Genomic DNA, 6,916 nt, shown 5'->3' with positions numbered 1-6,916 from the left:
ATTAAATAGCCATGGGCAAGGCATTCCGAGAGAATTATTTCTGAGGGAGTGATCGAGAACTGACTCTCATCGTTTTTTTTTTCTGGAACTGTATTATTTTATTCCTGGGGAGACATGAAAAAATGTCAAGTTAACCCCAACTAGGGTACTAATGACAGATCACAGAAGTGATTCCACACAGTTCTAGGCATGTGTGTATGTGCATGTAGGTTAACTAGATCACAGAAGTGATTTCACAAAGTTCTAGGTGTGTGTGTGTGTGTGTGTGTGTGTGTGTGTGTGTGTGTGTGTGTGTGTGTGTGATATGTTAGCACAAGTGTGTATGCCATTGCACACATGTGGGCATCAGAGGACAAATTTTTCCTTCCTCCTTGTTTTGAGGTAAGGGCTTCCACTGACCTCCCATTTCACTGTAGGAATGTTGGGCTTACAGATATAGACCATTGCATCTGATTTTGTAAATGGGATTGGGGCTCAAACTCAGGATGATAGACTTTTTCAGCAAACATTTTTACTTATAAATCATCTTTTCCACCCAGGACTCAAACTCTGGAAAATCAACTTCATTTAGGTATATTTTCTGAGCAATCAAGTTACCAATGTTCAGTATAAAAGCCAATGAGGTCTGGGGAATTTTCACATAGCCAGATGACCATTGCCACAGACACAATATAGAAAGGCTTCCATCACTCAAGGCCCTCTTCTTGGACTCTGGGGCTATAACTGGATCTATACCATCTGACACATAAAATAAAACAAAACAAAATAAAATGAACTGACTCTTTACATAGTACTTTACTCAGAAAACTGGCAGTCTGAGAAGACAATGGATTAACAACCTAAAAATTTGTCTTAAATCTCGCCTTCAGATGGCAGGTTATAAAATGGAGAGATGAGGATTTGTTGACTCCAATCTTGTCTCTCTGATCAGGTGTCAGCCATGTTTTTGAGACCAATGATGTTTGTACTCCTCTTATTATCAGCAGTTCTGTTCATCCTTTGGATGTCTAGGATCACATATTTGTTGAAAGGCTAGTTAGTTGCTGCTGATGTCAACCTTGATCTCCTCCAGGGACATCTGACCTGGGAAAGAAGCATCAAACGCAGAATGAGCACAATGTGTGTGCAGACCCCTCTTTGCACTATGGACTACAAATGTGTCTTTATAATATGGAATATGAAAGTGTCCCACATGATCATGAATCTTGTCCCTACCCTTAGCCACCTACCTCTAGTTCGTTTTCTTGATTTTCGCTTTCTTTGAGTTTTCCTATAAATGAAAGCAAACATTTAGGCAACTAGTCTTTTGTGCAGGCTTTTCCCACTTAGCGCAATGCTGTTGAAACCCACCCCTCTTGTTCCACATGCGGCATCTGCGTGGCCATTTTCACTGTTGCCTATGCATCCCTCACAACTCATGTATGGAGCTGTTGGTGTTTCCTTTTCTTTAAAGGAGTAGTGATTTGTCTTGCTTCACAATAGCCTGCTCTAGTCTCAAAAGTCAATCCATTGGTTATCAGTGTCGACATTTCTAATTCAGTCTTCAACATTCCTCCATCGAGACTGTGGAGGTCCCAGGGCATAGTCTTACTTTAATTTGTATTAGAACATGCTGAACTTGGGAATTCAGTTGTCATGGAAGGCAGAGGCTCGAGCACAGCACCTCCTTCATGGGGCTAATTTCTCGAAATTCAAGCTATACTAGCACTCAGTTTTTGATGGACATGAAGAATAAGAAGAGGGGGTCTTGAGTTAATACACATAAGCTCTTATACAACCTGAAGAAGTTAAAACCAGAAAATGATGTAAGAATGAAAATAAAAAGGCTTTCTTTCTTTGAAAGTGTAACAACTAGACTAAAGTGTAAACACTGATATTAAGATTGCATTGTGGATTTTATTTAATACTCTGGATATATGTTTCTTTTTCACTTTTAAAAAAATTATTTAATTGGCCACTGCCAACTATAAGGTGACCTCCATGTCACATTAATAGCCCAGCTTTATCATTAAGTTTGGTCTCACTGAGACTAAGGCCAGGATAGATCTTTTGGAGAACCTCCAGCATAGATGTGTGTCCTGCATGTTCTGTGGAAATGGAGGCTCACATCCATTTACTGTGTGGTGTGTATGTCTGACACAATCTGTCTCCACGCAAAGATTGTGTCATTGTTTTTCCCGGACCCCATTCCAATGCACTTCCTGCATTGGCTTCCAGCCAATCCACAAAATCTCCAAGGAAACCTGGGGCCGGTTGCCATGGACACCCATTTGCTGATAAGTCACAGAGCACCTCTCCACTTCTCAACATGCCTGGGAAGCAAGTCCTTTGGGCAGACAGACAATTGTATTCATTGACATTTCCAAGCCCCACTAGCTCACATCCCTCCACGTGTATGGAATAGACATACAAAGGAGCCTTTCAAATATTTGTACCTGTCCAAACTAGCATGGAGTGAACCTATCCTATCCTTCTGTAATTTGGTTTCAAGCCATGGGGGATAAGTAAGCTTCCGCAAATATCAAGCCTGAATTTGAGCGATTGTGCTGGAGTGAGCAGAGCAGCGGGAGCGGTGAGTGCAGGGGAAAATGGCCTGAAATACTATTCTTGGTTCTGCAGAACTTGAGGCCATGCCCTTCTGCATCTGGGGGTCTCCAGAGAGTCCATGGTGCCCTGCCCCAGCTGTTTCTGGGTGTGTAAACAGTGGCCATTGTTTTTAACAGGAATGTTTTGTTTATAATTTAAAGTTAACTGGAAACCATATATCAGCTTACCAGTAGGTCACGGACAGTCTTTCTATTATCTTTAGTATTGTAGCAGTTTCTGAAGAAGAAAAAGAACATTTTTTTTTTCTCGGACTCTTAGCAGCCAGAAAACAGATCAGACCCAGAATCTTCTAACATGATCTGCCCTTTAAATCTGATAGGATTAAGCTTTCAGTTCTGTTCCCAAGCTGCAGAGCCTGTAGGAGGCAGGCCCAGCTGGTGGAAGAGGGGTGCTGACCGGGGTACACTTTTGAGGGTGACAGACACCAGCTATTGTTGCTAGCTTTTGTACTCTACCTCTTGACAGGTGTGGTGGTTTGGATGAGAAATGTCCTTCCTAGGCTCAGGGCTTTGAACACTTGGTCCTCAGTTGGTAGTTCTGTTTCGGGAGGTCATGGAGAGGTGCAGCCTTGCAGGAGGAAGCTCATTGCTGAAGTTGAGCTTTGAGAGCATATAGGTTCCACCCATTTCTAGTTTGCTCTTTCTCTTCCTCTGTCCTTCCCTCCCTCCCTCCCTCTTTCTCTTTCCTCTGTCTCTGTCTCTGTCTCTGTCTGTCTCTGTCTCTCTGTCTTTCTGTCTCTCTGTCTCTCTGTCTCTCTGTCTGACTCTCTCTCTCTCTGTCTGACTCTCTCTCTCTCTCTCTCTCTCTTTCTCTCTCTCTCTCTCTCTCTCTCTCTCTCTCTCTCTCTCTCTCTCTCTCTCTCTGCTGTTTTAGGTTGATGGTGCAATCTCTCAGCTTTCTCCTCCAGTCACATGCGGCTACTGTTTCCCCACAATATGGGTTCTTCCTTTGAAGGCATGAGTCCCAATAAACTATTTCTTCCTTAAATTGCCTTTGGTCGTGGTACTTTACCACAGAGACAAAAATGTAATGGATACAGCTGATAGCAGGCAAATAAGCCACAACCTCACTTCCTAAGTCTATATTCAGAACTCACTAATCTGTATTCTCATTGCCATGATGGACCACGCCCTCTCCCCACGCCCCCAGACCATAAACTAAAGTGTTTCCTCTTTCAAGCTGTGTCTATCAGAACCCTTGGACACAGCAGTACAAAAACAGCCAATACACCAACAACAAATATTTTGCTACAAGCATCGTGATTAAAAGTTTTACATTAAAACTGAAGCATGGCCCCTTGTGGTTGAGTCTGGTTACATGGCCACATCTTCTTTTGGGGTATCTCTCCTTATTGGCCCCAAATTAACTGTGTAAGGAAGGAAGTCCGGATAGGAAGCTGATTTGCAGTCAACACAAAAATATGAAGAATAATGTTTTTAAATGTTTAGCATCAATCGTGTGAACAGACAGGGAACTATGGAAACATACACTCCAGATTGTTAGCATGAGTCAGCATGTGGAGGAGGCCGGGTAAAATTAGTGTGTATGGAGGAAAGTTATTAACTCTCCTCCTTGTGTATGTCTGAATTGTTGTTCTTTTAAAAATGAAAATAGTTTTGAAGTGAAATTGGCAAGTTCTTATTTTTAGGAAAATAAGTGGCAGTTTTTTTTTAAATCTTCTATATGAGGTTAATATGAGAAAATGATAATGTAATCTAGAAGGAAGATGCATAATTTCAACTTGTTCAGAAGTGGGGATTGATGCCTTATTTCCATAAAAGAAAGTAACTAAACCATATGACTTCCTCAAACACAGTGAGACTGGCCACCCCCTCCCCAGTGCCTGAAACCAAGAAAGGCTGCTGAGTGCATGCAACGGGACAAAGGGGGTCAGCTAGGAATATCTTCCTCCTATTCAAGCAGGCTCTTGTCAGAAGCAGTGACAAAGATATCTTGTCATGGCAGAGCTCCCAAGCTGTGACATACAGTGGGCATGTCACTGTAGCCTGTTTACTTTGCAGTGAGAGCTTGCAGAGAAATACAACAGGAGAGGAGAAACCAAACTCAAACAGATCCTGGATATGGTGGGGATGGCTTGAGAACAGCGGGAGCCTGCCTGGCTGGTGTCAAGACCGGACTGTGAGTGGACAGAGGAATCCTGGGTGGGCCAGAGCTGATTTCCCACAGATCCCGTGAACCCTTCCTTTATGATACCAGTTTATTACCCAGTAATACTATTCCTTCCTCCCGAAAATGGGGAAGTAAGCCTCCCAGCCCCGCTCTCAGTCTAAGCAGTTCAGACACATATTTTCTATTCCTCTTACTGATGACTTCTATTTTCTCTTCTTTTTCTTAATTTTCTACGAACAGGTTCGTTTTCTGTTTTCGGATGATTTAATATTGAAGTATTCAAGTTACCTCCCTTCTACTTTTCTTGGATTTATTTTGAAGTTATTTTCCCAATATTTTGAGGTAACTTCTTCGATCAAATATTTATATTCCTTCTTGTTTAATAGCACAGGCAGTGGAGGCCTTATGAATTTTATATTGAATAAAACTCTGAGTACATCTAATAAGTTTTTGATGCAAAATTGCCTTTATCCGTGTTGCCAGCATAGTGTGTGTTTGCTTCTCTTTTTCTCTCTGGTCTAGAAACAAATCAAGTGGTTTTCAGTTAAAAGCCCAAAAGACTACAATTTAACCTACTTTTTAAATTCTTAAGGTTTATGAATGTATTCCTTGTCAGTTCTTATTTTTTAATGTATTGAGATTTTCTTCATAATAGATTGCAACCTCAATGCTTTATTAATGCTAATGGTCACTTGAAAAGAATAACACTCTCCATAGAAGAAGCTTTGTAAAATATTTGGTATTTATTCATTTTATGTGTATGGGATTTTTTTTTACTTATGGGTATGTCTATATACCCATATATACTATATGTGTTCTTGGTGTTCATGGAGTCCAGAAGAGGACATCAGATCCCATGTATATATGTGGGTGATGGGAACTGAACCTGGGTCTCTGAGTCATCTCTCCAGCCCTTGGTTATCTGTTTTTTGCTTTAGTACCAAGGATCTGAGTTAATAACACTTATTTCATGAAACAATGTTATTTTTAGTATAGGACAGGTTTTCTTATTTAAGTTAATTTGCATTAATATACTTTATTTCCTACATATTCATTCTTCTTTTCTTTGGAAATGATAAATTCTTGTAAAATAAGTTGTTGCTCTGTGTGTGTGTGTGTGTGTGTGTGTGTGTGTGTGTGTGTGTGTGTCACATTTACATCGTACTGAATTATTGATTTAATTCTATTTCTTACCTTTTCTGACTCAATGGTCCCTTAAGATTTGTCTGTCTTGGTTTATTTGTTTTTGTTTGTTTTGAGCAGGATCTGTCTCACCTCCAACTCACTCTGTAGCTAAGGACAACCTTGACATTCTAAGTCTCCTGTAGGTCTATCTTGTCACTGGGTTTACTGTTATGTACCACCACATCTGGTTTTAGATCTATCTGTATTATTCTGTGTCCTTTACCCATGAGTGCACCACACAATTTACTGTGTGTCTGTCATGTGGTGTGTGCATTAGACCCAGGGGGTTCTAACTCTGCACTTCCACAAACAACTGTGGGAAAGCACCACAGTCAAGTCCCTCTCTGCACCTTTGTTAAAACTTCTTTGGATCAGGATTCCAAAGCTACATAGACAGTTGCTGTTTGTTCAGGATTGTTCTGGAAAAAGCAGACATTTAACCTCATCTTTGGATGCCACAAAATCCCAAATGTGACAACCAAAAAAAAGAGTCTTCAAGTACTTAAGTGTTCTATGGGGGTAATATTTTCAAAATCGAAAGTCACCCTTCTCAAGAGCTTCTTCCTAAAAGTGTGCATCTGTAATTCCAATATATGGGACCATGTCCCTGATACCCTCATGGAGGTGCTTTTAGTGTCTTTGATAAAAAAGATATCACTTTACTTTCTTACAACTTTACTTTTTTACAACTGACTTACAGGGTGTAAAGTGAAACCTCATTCCAGGGCCTGGAGAAGTTGTGGGTGAGGGGAAACAGAGAGGGTATAGTGGGATAAGGAAACAATCTCATTCTCTCTCTCTCTCTCTCTCTCTCTCTCTCTCTCTCTCTCTCTTCATAAATTGAGAACTTCATGAATGCAAAGGGTGTTTTTTTGGGGGGGTTCTTTTTTTCGGAGCTGGGGACCGAACCCAGGGCCTTGTGCTTCCTAGGCAAGCAAAAATCCCCAACCCCACAAAAGGTGTTTTGATCAAATCTACCCCCTTACCATCCCCT

Source organism: Rattus norvegicus, chromosome 1 (assembly GCF_021556685.1).
Source record: "Rattus norvegicus strain SHRSP/BbbUtx chromosome 1, alternate assembly SHRSP_T2T, whole genome shotgun sequence".
Taxonomy (NCBI): Eukaryota; Metazoa; Chordata; class Mammalia; order Rodentia; family Muridae; genus Rattus; species Rattus norvegicus.
This window is presented reverse-complemented; position numbering follows the sequence as displayed.